The sequence below is a fragment of the Carya illinoinensis genome, chromosome 7 (assembly GCF_018687715.1).
Source record: "Carya illinoinensis cultivar Pawnee chromosome 7, C.illinoinensisPawnee_v1, whole genome shotgun sequence".
In the NCBI taxonomy this organism is placed as follows: domain Eukaryota; kingdom Viridiplantae; phylum Streptophyta; class Magnoliopsida; order Fagales; family Juglandaceae; genus Carya; species Carya illinoinensis.
In genome coordinates, this window is record NC_056758.1 from 14648655 (window position 1) to 14666647 (window position 17993).

The following is a 17993-nucleotide window of genomic DNA, read 5'->3' on the forward strand; positions in this document are numbered from 1 at the left end:
CATAATATTGGTGTACAGATTAGTGCACAATTGTACTTGTAATTATATTTTTCCTATATAAATATGAGGATAATGTTTACTTCACATACAAAAGCTACCGAAGTTGTCACCGCATCTCTCTTTTTTTATTTATTTAATAATTAAGAAAATATTTTTAAATAATGTTGTGAATTGTTTTTAAAAATATATATTTAAAATATAAAAAAATGTATGCAAAATATATATATATATATATATATATATATTTACTCTATTTGGTGGGATTTATTTGTGGATGTAGTAGCGTCCATAAATATAATTGATAATAGGTTCAACAAATTATTTTAAAAGTCCATAAATGCTTATTAGTTGAGTTGGGCTTATTTTCAATTAATGGTCTCATCATTAAAAATTATTAATAATATAAAGATGTCTAATGGTATAATTGGTCCCGTTCAATCTAATTTTATGTATTTTTTTTAGAATTGAATCGATATACAGTAGTTTTAAGAGTTAACAGTTGATATTGGACCAATTCACTATCAAAAGTATAACTTTCTATTTTTCCAATTTCGGTCTGATTTATCCGGTTTTACGAATTATATATCTTAGTAATAATATGATATTTACCTATTAGTCTATTTATATTATAGTATAAATATATTATTTTATAATAGTTAACACATATAGTATAATATTGAATTTAACTATAATCTATATAAATTCTAGACTTTTTTATATGAGTATATAAGATCAAATGTGTAAAAATATATTTACAAAAAAAATAGATATATATTATAATTTATTATGTCAAAAATGTATTTATTCTTGATAGATATTTATATATCAAAAGTAAATTTATATTAATAACTTAATATTAATTTTTAATATATAACGTATAATATAATACAAAAAAAGTTATATATAATATAAAAAATTATAAATATATATACCAATCAGGTTTGGTTTAAACCAATTTTCATATTTTAAAAAATTGTTACCACACCTATTTAGGACCCATTTTGATTCTTAAGATGGATACTACACTGGACTGTTTATAAACCAAACTAAACTCACCGATTCGATTTGGTCTAATTCAATAATTTTTTCGATTTTTTTTTACACCCCCAAAGATGCCCAAGAATTTGGTTAGACCCTTTTTCAAAAAATATAAAAATATTAAGAAATGATATTTATAGTTTTGAAGTGCGGGATAAATGATTTCGTATTTAAAAAGTCTACACATGCTTTAGAAGTTAAAAATGAGTTTGGAGCAGTGCTCGTTAAAATAAAATTTATAAAGTTCTTTTACCAAACTTTAGTTCATAATATACACAAACATGCTATGCTTTTGTCACATTTTTCCTTGGAGTCATATCCATATTGACATTCCGTCCTCATTTCTTAGTAGAGCACATGACATACAAAAACAAGATAAAACGAGCCTTACATTATACTTGAAATATATACTAAAATAGGTTTCAATCCAACATTTTTCATTTCTCTACATATCATGAATAAAACATTTTAGTTCTTTTGAAAACCATTACAATGTGACATTTCTTTCTAAAAGCAAAACATTTCTCTTTCTTTAATATAAAAGAATTTCTTTCACCGTCCTCATTTTATTCTTGATCGAAGTAAATATATTTTCAACATAAATTCAAATAATATTTCTATGAGAAATAAAATTATCTAAATAAAATGAATTAACTAAAACTATTTTATGTTTGAGGCTCCAAAATTAGAGAGGCTAAATATAATATTCAGGTTTGGTTCAATAACACCGAAATACCACATTTAAAAAAAAAAATAGACTTTTAAAATATTTAGATAATTTTAAAATAACCGACTCAATTTTAAAATCATTGGATAAATTTAAAACAAGGTTCAAGGCTTTAAAACAGGATTCGGAACCAACTCAAAATAATTGTAATTGGTCTCAATTTCCCCTCCTTACATATATTCCGTCTTCAGAATTTGCCTTTACTTTAGAGTAATGGTTTATTACTACTCTAAATCTAACATATAATAATAATAATAATAATAATAATAATAATATATTATTATTATTATTATTATTATTATTATAGTGTTAGGTTATTATTTTATGCTAATTATTTGATTTTTTTATTAGAAATTGTTTTATTATGATTTTTATTTTATGAAATCTAGTTCGGGTTAGGAACTTAGGCTTTAAGTTACAGGGTTTAAAAGTTAGATTTGATTTGATGGTTTTAGAGTAGCAGAAATGATAGTATGCCACCCAAAATGTACCGTTCTGAATGATCGTTTAGAATAGTGAGCCAAGCCTCATGTCTTGAACAAGGACTCAAGATAAAGCCAATGGCCCATGACCCATTTCAACCCAAGGCCCATGAAAAGGCCCAACTCAAATTTATTAAAATTTCTTGTAACAGTCTACTAGAAATTTAATGATGGAATTTCTATACATTTTAAGAACCTCATGAAAACTCTGTAGGTTTTAGTCTATCGGCATAATCAGTATTATCATTTATTATAGTACTAGAAGCACAGTTTTATTTATTTGAGATAATTAAAAGTGTCAGAATATGATATGGTCGGTGCCATTAGATTTAGTTAATTATTTAGGATATTATGGTGCAATAATACCATTTTTAGTTTTCGGATGAAACATTTGTTTGAAAACATGTTTTGCTTTTTCAGAGATGCTTCGGGGTTGAATTTCAATAAGAAATTGCACAATTAGGTTAGTATGAATATTTTAAATTTTACAATGCAAAGTTTATTTTTCACTTTCCTTGAGTGAATAGTAGCATCAAGTGCAATTTTTTAAAAATCAAAGTGTGGAATGTCCAAATTAGGTTAGAAAAGTTCTATTATCTAGTCACATTTGGTTAATAGTATTAGACACTTAGCACTAAGGAAACCATGAGATAGATTGTAAAAGAAATCAAGGCGTGAGATCATGACATTTAAGCAAAACCCTATTTCATCCAACCATCCAAATTGTGCCAAACCAAATAGTGTTTCAACCCTAGTGAAACTTTAAATGGTTAGAATCCGACTGAAAACTCCAAAAGTTTGGTTGAAATTGAAACTCGAGACGGTTTTCCCAAATCCTAAAGTTAGTCTTCAAACCTTATTTGACCCAATTTCTAGCATTACATTAATCACTTGATTAAATCACTTTCACATACCATTAATTTCTCAAATTCATGTTATGACATCATTATCTAACCTTTTAAACCTTGAGATTTTGATTAGACTAAGAAAAATTAGATTTGATTTTAATAGCATCTCAAACTCTAACAAAAAATTCTCTTTAAACCACAAATGGAAGCTGCTTGTTTAAGACCACGAATTTTGGCCACCTTGGCAAAGTTTCTTCAAGAAGTTTCCCTCCACTCATGGCAGACAAACCTCTGCCCATGGCAACCCCAAATAGTCCATTGATGTGAGAGAAAAATCTACCTCACCACCCCCTTCTACACGGCAGCAGCAACGACACATTCCCCCTCACTATTTGCACATTTTTGTTACCTAATCACCATTCATCAATGTGTCACTCAAGCCAATACTTCACTTTCCATAAGTCTAATAGACGTGCACGTCACCATTTCACTCACTTCATCCCTTCTCATTTTCATTCCTAGAGAGAACACCCAGAAGCTCTCTCAGATAGTTTTTTGAGCATTTTTGCATGCCTTTTTGGAATCCTTATATGTATTTTTTTCCACAATGATTCCTTTATAAAAGTTGTTCATCTTTGATTTCATAGTCATTTGATCGATCAAAAGTTGTTTTACCCTTGGAAAGGTCAATCTGAGCGATAATCTAGAGAGTGTGTTGTATTTTAAGATTTTGATGAAGTTAATGGACAAATTTTGGTCCAAAATATTTATGAAATGGTGTCAACATGCTTATATGAATGTTTGTTGGAGATTATTTGCACGATTAAATGGTCATTTTGGAGTTAGAATAGAAATCCATAAGTTATGGATAAAATGATCATTTTTTCATATGTAGAGAGTAAAATGATAATTTTACTCAAAGTTAACATATTTCATGTTTATAATTGTTAGTGATAAAGTTTTTAATTTTTAGAATCTCTACTTACTGTTTCTCTTGTTGCTTGCTTAATCCTCGTAACGCAACGATCATTGTAAGTTAACTCTTAACTTACTATCAGATTACTGTGTATATGCGTTGGGTAAGGAAGCTATAGTTTATGTATGTATGTTATCATATATGTCATGTCTGCCATATCACTATATGTTTTTCTATTATACATATTATATTCTGTCACGAAATATGTATTTATTATATAATTTATTCTATCATTTATTGTTATCTATTACAAGTATGTCATGTTAAGTAATGCTACCTGTTATATGCATTTCATGTCACGTAACATATTTTGTTATATGCTATATCATGTTATCAAATATTGTATGTTTTGAAATGTTGTCTGTTACATTTTATGTCATATTATGAAATATTGTATGTTATATGTTATGTCATGCTAAAAAATGTTTTCTATCTCGTAGCACGTCATGTCTTTCATCTCACATTCATGTCATGTTACATTACGTTAGGGCTTTTGTTCTTTCTTTCATGTCACATTTCATCTCGAGCACAGCTTGTGTATCTCAGGGACGACGTTTCAAGTCATGTCAAGTATATTTACGTCTATCACGACCCTAAGTACTAGGATGAGATAATATATTAGTGGAATTCTTTTGTTCACGCTGGAGTGCTAAACTAATTTGAAATTCTTTGGGTTGACAATGTAGTAAACGAGAACTAATTAACTAGTCACCGGAGCCCAGCAACCACTAACGCCGATAGTGCCACATTTCAATTTCATGTTATATGTACTTGTGCAGGTGTAGATACTTGTGAACTGGCATATACAATACGTGCGTCCACAGTAAGTGCAGATACTTGTGAATTGGCACGTATGTTAAAGCACTAGCAATTGGTGCATATACCTTTATTGTGATGTGGAAATTGGTAGGGACACACAGCTCAAGGGAACCTGTGTAGCATCTATATTGTCACTTTTATATATCAAGCTTTTTGAACATGATTCCAAGTTCATGTATTTCATGTTCATGATATGTTCAAACTCACGTTCATGTTATGTTTCAAGTTCACATTCAGTCATGTTTCAAGTTCAATTCATATTTCATTTCAAGTTATGTCAATTTATGCCATGTCACATGTCAAGTTCTTTTATGCTTGCTTAGATTATGCATTCATACCTTTATTGCCATGCGTGTATTATTAACTTGTGAGGAAGCGTTCTGTTAACTTATTGAGATTTGTATTCAAATTTCACCGTGATGGTTCCAACTACCATTTCCCTTGAATGATAGTAAATGTGTCAGGTCGAGGAGACAGAATGGAGCATAACTGATTGGAGGAGGTTGATTAGGTGACAACAATGCGACACTGAGCTCATGGCCTCCTTGGTTAGATTTTTGGACAATATTATGGCAACATTGGTTGAGTTATGTGATTTACTCGATAACCTAGCTAGTAGTTATATTTTGGTATTGTAATTATGGAGCTCAGTCTCCCATGCTTTTTAGATTACAGTCTTCTGAGATTTGTACTGTAATCCTGAATATTTATCTTGTCAATATGTATAGATTATGTTTTAAGTATTTGAGATATTATTAGTTTGGTGCATAGTAATGCTAAATTTTTTTTATCCACTATAAATATTGCATAATTCTATATGCATATTAGGACCATTGCATCTTTATATGTTATGAACGAGGGCAGGTAACTTTGTGTTGCATGTCCTGATACTTTAGATGTCCGTCTGATCCCATACGAAATCTAGGGATGTCACACCCCTAAACTTGAATACACCTCCAAACTTGATCCAACCACATGGATATATATAGACTGCTCAGTAGAAGCTTCATGCACGTAAAACGCATTGTTGCCTTTAGGGTTGCCATCGTTCCATTTCCTACTAAGGCCTCACGCCCCCTACCACCTAGTCTAGCCACTATAACTCCTCCTTGCACGACAACCTATAGAAAGTTAGGTTCGGCTAAGTTTTGCACATCACACACCATTTGAGAACCATCAATGGGTGCACAATGTACTAGACGCTTCACCCTTAGCACATCCCAATGTATATCAACCCTAGATCACATTGAAAATAGCCTTGCGCCGCCATGAGCAATGCTAAGCAATGAGGAGCAATGGTTTTGCAAAACTGAAACTATAAACTGAAAATCTAGCCAACATGGTTGCACCACATGCTTGAGAACCACTCTAAACTGAGGGAAGAGAACCCTACCCATGGGCAAAAGGCTAGTAACAAGGAGGCATCCATGTGGGCAATATGCACCTGGACAAAAATTAACGTGAGCACCATGTTGTAGGTGTGGGACAGTCTAGCATGATGAATGATGGTTCGCCCCACACCTTGCAAGCAAATGATGTGCTGACAGTGCAAAGGAGAGCAACGGACAAGGATAAGCTCAATGTAAACATGTGAGGTTTTTAAGATAACACAAATGTACTTAGAAGGTGGCAAGTATCGTACCTAGATGCCTATAATCCACCAAAGACGTCACATCTAAAGTAAGCATGCAGAAGAAAGAATACATACTTGCAGGTCATATCGTTTGATCTTAGAGGTATTGTCTAGCACCAAGTGGGAGACCCTTACTAGGGAAATGACTGCAGGATTGGACCTAAGGCAAGTTGCAGGAATGTGCATGCCTTATCCCATCAGTCACTCGGTCTCCACCATTCTTCAAGTCTAAAGGATAAATGGACGGTTAAGATCGAAGATCTCTCATTTAAGTATATGTGATACCCCGTTTTTACGTGTATTTTCACTGAATGAGTGTTTTTAATTTAATTAATATATTAGTTCTTTTATTTGAAATTATTTTATTTTAATTGGTTTTATTTTATTTGATGAGGTGTTTAATTTATTTTAGTCGTTTTATGGTTTTAAAATCATTTTCGTCGGATCGGTTTTTGGTCTCCGGAGGTGAGGATTGGACCTCATTTCTTTTCCCTCATCTTTTCTTTTTCTTTTTCTCCTTTCCTTTTCTTTTTCTTTTCCTTCTTTTCTTTTTTTTTTCTTCTTTCTTTCTTCTTCCTCCTTCTCGCGCTCGAACAGCTCTCTCCCTCTCTTCCCGTCGCCGTCTAGCTCGCCCACCCAGAACCACCGCCACCGGCCGACGTGGCCGACACAGCCACCATCGTTCGACTCCCATCAGGCCAGTGAACACCCCAACCAAAAATCAGCCCCATCCGAGCCGCCATTAACCCCCTACAGCCCATCTAAGCCGCACGACTTTGAGCAGTTTCCCGCGCCGTCGCTCTACCTCCGGCCATCACCTCTTCACCACTTCTTCCCCTACCTCTTGCGGTCCTAACCCACCCATTTCCGGCCCCGATCCGTTTCTGGAGTAGCTCCCACGAGCTCAATTCCGATCAGCCCCTTTTTGCACTTCCATCGCCGTTTCCACCACCACTCACGGCCAAAGCTCACTTCCTTTAGTTTCATAAACATCTTTAGACCATTCCCTATCAATTTTGTATCTTGGTTTGTCCCCGTTTGAAAGTGGGTAATTTACTACCCACGACCACAGTGTAAAATACACTGTTACGTTGCTTTTTCTCCGTCGTTTGTAACGTCGTAAGCTTTCGAAAAAAACCTTATAGCGCTGTAAGTATTTTTCAAACTTCATTTTAGATTTAAATATATTTTTGCTCTTACAATAAATTATTTAACTGGTTGGTTAATTCTGGACTGAATCCGAGGAGTTCGGGGGTTGGATGGATTGAGTACGGAGTTGCTTGGTTTGTTGATTTGTGATTGGTTGGTTAATTGTGCCTTGAGGTGTGCATTGCATGATGCATTCATGTGCATTTTATTAAATTGAGAAAATCCTATTTTATTTACGTAAATGGATTTTCGGGTGCATGTGTATCAAGACCTCAAGCCGAGATGGGGTATTATCTCGGTAGAGCTCCTCTGATCACTCGGGAGCGTAATATACTAAGTGACGTCCCTTGGGTTGTCGCTTGGCGACAACGGGAGCTGGCGGGATGGTAACGCTCTCGTACCGACTCCATGACCCTTTGCTGGCGAGGGCTAGAGGATGCTTGGCTAAGTATGCGCGAGATGCGGAACTGGGCATCGCTCGTTTAGGTGTCATACGTGTGGTCGTTACTTGCGGTGTGGCACAGGAGCCAGGGTGTGCAGATGACCCCTAGGGGAGGTCGTGGTGCATTCAGATTAATTGGTTATTGATATGAGTTGGATTTGGGCCAAATGAGACTTTGGCGTGAGTTGAAAAATAATACGTTTTTGGGGCAAAATGGGATTTTTGGCATGTGTGGAAAAATATGGTTTTATGGGTTATGTGCATTGGCATCCATTCATGCATATTGTTTGAGATTATTATGTTTTTATCTAGTGGCGTTTGGATCTTACTTACCTGCGGCACCATTTTTGGTACCGTAGATTTTGATGTAGAGATCGAGAAGGAGGAGACTGAGTCCGAGGAGCCGGCTCCACCGAAGTATTGAGTTGGAGTTTATGTCTTATAGCTGGTTTTGAAACAATATTTGTAGCTTGTAATACTTTTATTATTTATGTTTTGAACGGCTTTGTATTAAACAAAGAAAAATTCTAGTACTTAGTTATATGATTTTGTTTATCCACTGCGTATTTTCTTTTACACACTTGTTACATGTACACACACTTGTCACTTGGCGATAGGATGGTGACCTGTGATGTCATTATCCGGACGTCTCGATTTTTTCGTGTTCGTACGTGAGATTTGGGGGCGTCACAGTATATCTAGAGTCAGATGAACTTAAAGACTGTGATTGACAATCTCATCATATAAAAGGCATTGGGAAAAAGCTAAAATCTCAATTTTGGAGATCGTTCAGTGTTTATTATTTATTCTCTCCGAAGTGTTCAAGAAAGCAAGTGACGTCAAAGTTTCATGATGGAGGGATCAAAACGAGTGCAACTTTAGTATTTGTAATACTATTATGTTCAGGTAAGTTAGATCCTATGACCACATCGGGAACTTGAGATTGATATTTGTGAGTATGCTCAAAATTTTCATATTCTGTATCTCACTCATTTCTTACATAAAAGTGCATCTTTTCTCCATTATATTGATTGGCTATCTATACGTTGCAATTTTGATATGTGATGAAAATGGTGCGACTTTGTACATTGTGTCTTACCATACATCTAATAATCATCGATGGGTTAAGGAGCCATTCCTACTACACGAATGGGTGACAAATCATATTAACGGGTCATATTCGTATCGTGTCAAGGTATGTATATTATACTTAATTGGTCAACATGAACACGACCTGTTAAGGATTTCGTACCAAAATCTTAAATCTTAACACAACCCACTAAGATAATGGGTTGACACAACATGACTTGACCCGTTTCAACCCATTTATATCAATGGGTTGAATAGACACGTTAGTGACCCGATTGATTTTATATAAATATTAAAATATAAATAATATCTATAACAAATAAAAAATTAACTACAAGTTTAAAATTATAATCCAAATAATAAAAACAATAATATTAAATTCCCAACAGTACTAAATATGATAAACACACAAATATGATTCACACACATTGTAATAATATTAAAATTACATCCCAAATATAATAAACAAAACACACATTGTAAACATATTAATGTTAAAATTCCAAATATGATAAAAACACAGATCTAAACAAATTTAAAACTTGAAAAAGGAAGTGGAGAGTTCTCCTTGCTCTTGTTGATCTCCAACTCCATTACATCTTCAATTTACTCGTCCAATTTAACTTCTTGTGTTTCTATTAAAAAAAAGCATCAGTAAAGTTTTATATCAAAGAATGTTATTGTATTGAAAAATTATAATAATTTATTCAATAAAATAAAAATAATATTATCTTACTCTCGCTATCAACTTAACTCAATTCAAACTAAACCTTAAACCCAAATGGTGCCAGATATTTTGGCTAGCGTGTTTGTTAATAAATTGATGCAAGAGATGTCTAGGGAATAGTGGCTATACATGGGAAGATGTAGGTACGAAAGAAATAATTTTCCAAGATGCAAAGTCACGAAGGCGCAATCTGTGTGAATGAGAAAATTGACAATTTTGGTATGTCCACACATCAAAATTTTGGTGGCTTTGATTAAGTCAAAAAGATACTGTCAATATAAAGCAACTTGTTAGAACAAAAAACTCTTTTTAACTTTAAAAAAAGTTGACACTCAAAGCATGAACCTCATAACAAACAGGATAGAAATTCTTAATAGAGTTCTCCACACATGAGTGATTATGAAGAATGCCATTGGATAGCAAGATCCTATGCCCAATACTAGAATAACTAAAAATTCAACTAATAGCTAGAAAATAGCAGATATAAATTAATGTACAATATAAGCAAAGAGAGTCAAGCATTCATTGCTAAAAGAAAACAGCCCAACATTTGAACAAAGTGCCAAACATGAAAATTTGGCACATCATTCATCCCTCTCACCTCTCACCCATCATCATTTCAGCTCGGCCAATCCCTCTCATCTCTCTAGATTGGAAAAGTAAATAAATATTTTTATGTCATAGTGGCAAATCAATGAGTTTATATACTATCAAAGGTCTTTAATCAATAGATCAACAATAACACTCTAACTTCAAAGAAACCAAGCAATACAATAATCAAATATTACGAATTATAACAACCATAATCTCATATATTAAAAAAAACATGAAAGTACAAATAACAGAAAAGTAAACAAACCCACTCAATATATTAACTTAATAAACCACTATATAAAAAGAACATCAAGATACGAAGTTTGCATACCACACTTCTTATAGTGAAAGAAATTGTCACAACCACCAACTCCGGAAAGAAAAGCTTAGATCACAAGAACAATTGAAATAACACAAGACCATAAATAAAATTAACAATAGATTCATAGTAGATATGAGATTAATTTAATGATAATGCTTACCTACATATCCCACATTATTGACAGTGAAACTGCCCCTTCTCAGTTTGTAAAGATAGAAACATTACGTAGCAACTAATGCTGAACATTATTAACAGTACCATTTAAATATTTAAAAACTTGAGTCTTCTTTGACCAAATAACTAATAAGAATCTTACTTCGTTGTCATACAATTTGCACATGTCTTAAAAGTATTCTCCCCATGTTCACACCACATTTAGAACATACCCTTTTGAACATCCCCTTTTTAACTTTTTCTCTATGCTTCGAAACTTCAAATGGTCACTATTGAAGTTGTGATGAACACTAAGTTCCCTTTCAAGTGAAAACTGCAAAATAAAGGACAAAAAAAAAAGGAAGTAAAAATCCTCAATCCTCTTAACTGTCAAGCCCTGTATATGCAAATAGATTCATTTAGTTTCTACAACATCAAAGCTGAGACGACAAAAGCATTGATGCTAAGGCATCACAAGCTTCAAAAGATCACAAATACTTCACCCTAAGCCATATACACTGCCCAACTATAGTGTACTAGAAGCCAACTCAACATGAAGGGTGCCTTGGGAGAGAATGCTTACCAATGAAGAGGCTAAGCCGCGGATCTCTAGAAGAAGAGGAGAGGGGGAGACCGATGGCCTGGAGGCTGGGACGCCGAAAATCTATGCTTGTGTGAGGAGGACGTCGACGGTTTGGGCCACCATCAGTCTGAGACAAAGAAACTCGTGAGCCATGGGTGACGGGGCATGGGCTTCGCACTGTGGGAGTCTAGGACCGTTACAAACTAATGCGGCCATGCCTCTACTGCATGGGTGACTAGCGTGGCATTGTGGGTGATGGATTTTTGGGTTAAAATTGAAGAGGGGCATGGGAACTGAGAAGAGAAGAAGAACTAAGAAGTTGAGGACTGAGGAAAAAAAACTAAAGAGTGAAAGAGGGGCGGCATGGGTTAAGAAATGTTATGATTTTTTGAATTTTAGGTCTAAGGTTATAAAGGTAAATTCAATTTTCTGTGTTGACCTGTTAGTGACCCGTTAAGCAATGTTTCTTAACAGGTCAACCTGTTTTGACCTAAACTCATTAAAGCTAAACCCTAACCTGTTTTTATCATATCGTGTTCGTGTTGGGTTAAGAGGTCATGTCACATATTGTCACCCCTACCACATGTTGTCATGAGTTTTATATGAGTAGAGAAATTCTCTATGATGATCAGAGTGGAATGTCTTCATATTTACTTCACTTGATAATACGGATAGAAAGAGTTTTCAGGTTTATCATGTGTGGTATCCTTTTTTGTGTTGACTAGGTTGAATGATTCCACATCTTGGATTGAGTTAAGTGATTCCCTTTTAATTTTGGTGAATAAGTTTACACATTGATTGGATAGAGAGATTTCCCATGTCGAACGAGGGGAGTGTTTCCTCATCGGTATCTATAGGATGAGATCTTGTGATTTTATGAGTTTGATAAAAGAGTGGTTCCTCGTCATGCTCATGAATATATACATACATACATATATATATATATATATATATATATATGCAAATTTGCTTAGAGGGTAATTCCTCACCTTGCTTATATACTTTTGTTTTAATCTGAGGCCAGTTCCTTACAATGACCAAGAATATATGTGTTTTGCCTAGAAGGTGATTCATTGCTGTGCATAAATGTGTGTTCTCAGCTTTGTCTTACATGAACGAGTGCATGCATAATCATTTCCATTGTCTCTCATTCTCAGCTTTTAACTTACAAAAATTTATTAGAAATCTCATTGTGATGGTCTTGCTTGAGGTTTTGTTCATTGGAACCATAGATTTTGATGCAGATTTAGCCTAGGAGAGTTACCCTAAGAAAGAATGACCGGCCAAGCATGAGAAGTAGTTTAGAGGCTTGTCTCTGGGAAATAATCATTCGTATTATAAGATGTCTATTTTAGTTAGGTGACAAACTATATATGGTTCGTTATGTTTTTATGTAAGCAACAAATTGATAATACTGTATAATATTGTTAGGGAAGAAGTGATAATGACATATGGATATTATTATTAATAGATATTATTATTATTATTATTATTATTATTATTATTATTATTATTATTATTATTATGTGAATAAATATACACATCTATGGTTCATTTAGTATTAGTCTCTAATTAATCCATTTACATATTTCGCTGCAATTTATTTCAATTTGTGTTGTTTATTATATGAACGTACGCTTCTCCCAGAGTAGGAATTGGGATGTTGTTGACTAGATGGCACTTGTGGTGCCAGGAACCTTTGTCGGGCTGAGGGTGCCACAATTCCGGTAAGCCCACCACCTTCCTCCACCTAATACCACACTCTCTCTCTTTCTCTTCCATTGGTTTAGTCCCTGATGCATGTTGGTGTAATGTGTGACATGACTAAATTGCCTCTATTTGAGTTACCAAAACATGGGAGGATAGGTTTGGGTCCAACACCCAACCACCCCTTACCACAACCTTGGTTCCTTCTCTCTAGGTATAAACCTCTCTCTTTCTCCCTCTTACATGTGTTTATGCATAACTGAATGACATTAGGAATCTTGAACGTGTGATGAGTGTGTATATGTGAGGGGATCAAGGTGAAGTCGTGTACATAATTATATTACAAATGTCTTGGGTGGAAGTGTTTGAATGTGTGAGCATGTCCCATGTTTGATGCAAATTGGGTTGGCTATGATTTTATGTGTCTATAAGAGTAATTTGTGGTTTGTGAGCCTTGCTTGGGTAATATGGGTTAACTAGTTGAGTGTAATTTAATGGAAATGTTTGGTCAAGGGTTGAATCTACTTAGGTGGTTTCGGGTAAAAGGATTAAATATGATCTAGAATTATGTTTTGGAGCTTATTATTTCATCTAGATGATATTAATTTAAACAAGAATGATTGGTAACACTTTTGAAAGTCATGTTATGGCTTTTGTGTGATGAATAAAGGAAGAGTGCAAGTCTTTAAGAAATTAGGTATAAAGTCATATTGGTAATCACAATTGAGTTAGAGGATTTTAGACGTCATGGGAAGCCCTTTAGGCGTAGTTGCATGCTTTATATTCATATTTAATTACACATTTGAAAATACTTATTTGACTGTATGAGGTATTATATATTCCATTTGACGCTTTGTGACATGTGCATTTAAGCTTATTTTGCCTAAGGCTTGAGGTAAATGATTATGATCATGCCTTTTTTTATCATTTTCTATAACTAAAAAAATGTCATTTTATGACTGTATAAATATGTACATGCTTACAAGTATCTATGTATAGAATGTTCTTGGTAGCCCTTGTTACATAAACCCTTATTATTCATGTGATACATATGATATATGAAATGTATGATTGTTGGTTATAGGATATGTATATTGTTTACTATATATTTTAAATTAATGAATGATAAGGAAAGAAAAGCTAAATGAAAAGAAAAGAAATGAAAAAAAAAATGATTGTTTGTTTGTCTGTTGAGGAAATAAATGAACTAGCTATGACGTTGAATACCCATGAGGTTAAGGGGTGGATTGAACACTATAATGTGTCATTGACGGTGCACTTTGTGAAACCCATTCCTAATGTCACCACCTAGGGTTTTTTAGAGAATTTGCTAACCTTCTAGAAGCCTCCAAGTCTTTTGTAATCTTGTGGAATTGTGTGGAGTCATCTAGAAGGGGCGTTCTAGACAATTTAGAGTAGTGTTCTAGAAAGGGCCTTATAGACAATTCTAGAGTAGGAATCTAGAAAGTTCTTTACCGTTGGATTGATGACAAGTGTCACAATCCTAACCATTCTTTGTACCAAGAGTTCCCTATAAATAGAGGGGCTCTCATTTGTGTAAATCACCAAGCAATAAGAGAAACAAGTTCTCTAGAGCATCTCTCTCTATCTTCTCTCTCTAGTTTGTTCTCTATTGTCTTGAGTCCTTTAGAAGGCTTACTTAGGAGCTTTGTGAGAGAGAAAGCCTCCTAAGGCCGCACGGGTCGAGTGAAGGAATTCTAAGTCCGTGACAGTTGGTATCAGAGACAACCAAGTTAGGATGGCGGATCCAAGTGAGATCACCATGGAGGTCCAGGAGACAAGAAAGAGCAAGAGGTCGAAGGACTCAAGCTCATCTATGGAGTCTCGTCTCGATGGGATCGAGAGGGCCATGACCAAGATATTGGCCAAGATCGAGGAATGGGATCAGTCTCACAGGGAGGTGAGCACCCTCGACAACACGATGACCAGGATGGAGGTGGCGGTAGCGGATGTCAGGGACCGGCTTGACATCGTGGAGCAAGGTTTGGAGGAGCTAGGATTGGAGGGACAATCCGAATCGCTCAAGGAGTCCATTCTGAGCACCATCCACCCTACCATCGAAGCACAACGTGTTGAGAACGTTGCTTTCCAAGACCGGGTCTTGGGGGAGCTAACAAGACTCCAAGGACAAATGGAGGAATACCGCGTCGGTCTGGAGGAGACCAAGGCGGATTGGGCTATATGCAAGCGTGCAGTGGCCAATGGGGGCGTCGTCGGAGCTGGGATGATGGCGACACCAAGGGTGGAAACCCCCAAACCAAAAGAGTTCGATGGCAAGCGAGATGCCAAAGAACTTGACAACTACATGTGGCACATGGAGCGCTACTTTGAAGCTTTGAACATGCAAGACGAGCGTGTCAAGGTACGTACTGCTTCCCTCTATCTTACTAATCTTGCTGGTACTTGGTGGCGTCGTAAGCATAGTGAGATAGAGAAGGGTACTTGCTCCATCGATTCTTGGGAAGAGTTCAAGCGTGAACTCAAGAGGCAATTCTATCCTGAGAATGTGGCTATTCATGCGCGGAAGAGAATGAAGGAGTTGAAGCACACTTCTTCTATCCGCAACTATGTTGAAGAGTTTTCTGCCCTCATGCTTCAAATTACAAACATGAGTGAAGAAGATCTCCTCTTCAACTTCATAGACGGTCTCAAATCTTGGGTGGCTCAAGAACTCAAGCGTCGTGGAGTCAACGACATCTCCACCGCCCTGACCGTGGCAGAGACCTTAGAAGAATTTGAGTACCATAAGAGTGACAACTCTTCAAAACCCAAGTCTTCGAAGGACAATCACACTAAGGGTGGGGGAGCGAAGGGGTTCAAGCCGCCACAATACAAAGACCGTGGAGACAAGCCTTCAACATCAAAGGAGGGCAAGAAGGACTACTCAAAGGACAAGAAGCCAAAGGATGCTTGCTTCCTTTGTAACGGACCACATTGGACTAGAGATTGTCCCAAGAGGGAGGCCCTCAACGCTATGTTAGAGGAGAAGGAAGTTCAAGAGAAGTCGCACCTGGGGTGTCTACAACTTCTCAACTCCCTAAAGGCAAGCACAAAGACAACCACTAAAGATAGGTCTTTGATGTTTGTAGAGGTGCTCGTTAATGGGAAGAAGAGTCACGCCATGGTCGACTCAGGAGCTTCTCATAACTTTATTAAGAAGGAAGAAGCCACACGGCTAGGAATTCCTCTTAAGAAGGGTCAAGGATGGCTGAAGACTGTGAATTCTGAAGCCAAACCCCTTGATGGCGTAGCTCACGGGGTGGAGCTACAACTTGGCACTTGGAGAGGCACGGTGGACTTCTCGGTCGCTCCTATGGATGATTTTGACATCGTGTTGGGGATGGAATTCTTGAGACAATTTAATGTAGTGTCTCTTCCCCACTATAACTCGGTGTGCATCTTGGAAGGGGGTCCATGCATGATACCCACCGTGTCCAAACCAAACACCACCCAACTTCTATCCGCCATGCAATTCAAGAAGGGATGGAAGAAGGGCGAGGTGTCATACTTGGCTTCTATGGAGGAAGGTGAAGTGAAGATTTCCTCCCCTCCACCCAAAGAAATCCAAAGGGTCCTCAGTGACTATGAGGATGTCATGCCGCCAGAGTTGCCCAAGCAACTACCACCTAGGAGAGAGGTGGATCATCAGATCGAGATGGAACCCGGCGCCAAACCACCCGCCAAAGCCCCTTATCGCATGTCACCTCCAGAACTTGAAGAACTAAGGAGGCAACTAAAGGAGCTACTTGATGCCGGATTCATCCAACCCTCCAAGGCACCATACGGGGCACCTGTGTTGTTCCAAAGGAAACATGATGGGTCGTTGCGGCTGTGCATCGACTACCGAGCTCTAAACAAGGTAACCATCAAAAACAAGTACCCTATTCCTTTGATTGCTGATTTATTTGATCAACTAGGCCATGCAAAGTACTTCTCCAAGCTTGATCTAAGATCGGGATATTATCAAGTAAGAATTGCGGAAGGAGATGAAGCCAAGACAACTTGTGTAACTCGCTATGGGGCATACGAGTTCCTAGTGATGCCCTTCGGCCTCACGAATGCTCCAGCTACCTTCTGCACGCTCATGAACAAGATCTTTCATCCCTATCTTGATCAGTTTGTGGTAGTCTATCTAGATGATATCGTCATCTATAGTTCTACCCTTGAAGAACATGTGGAGCATCTAAGGGTTGTTTTCCGTGTCTTACGGGAAAATCAACTCTATGTCAAGAAGGAGAAGTGCTCATTCGCTCTAAACGAAGTCCATTTCCTTGGCCACAAAATCCAAGGGGGAAAACTCAGCATGGAAGAGGGGAAGATTGAGGCAATCAAGAAGTGGGATCCTCCCACTAAGGTTACCGAGCTCCGATCCTTCCTTGGGCTTGTCAATTATTACAGAAGATTTATAAAGGGATACTCTACAAGAGCATCCCCCCTCACTGACTTGCTCAAGAAGAACCGGGCATGGGAGTGGTCATCAAGGTGTCAGGAAGCCTTTGACGATCTGAAGACTGCCATCACGGAGGAACCGGTCATGGCCTTACCAGATTGTACCAAGCCTTTTGAGGTACAATCAGATGCATCGGATTTTGCCATAGGGGGAGTTCTCATGCAAGACGGACATCCTATTGCATATGAGAGTCGCAAACTCAATGAGACTGAGAGGCGATACACCGTGCAGGA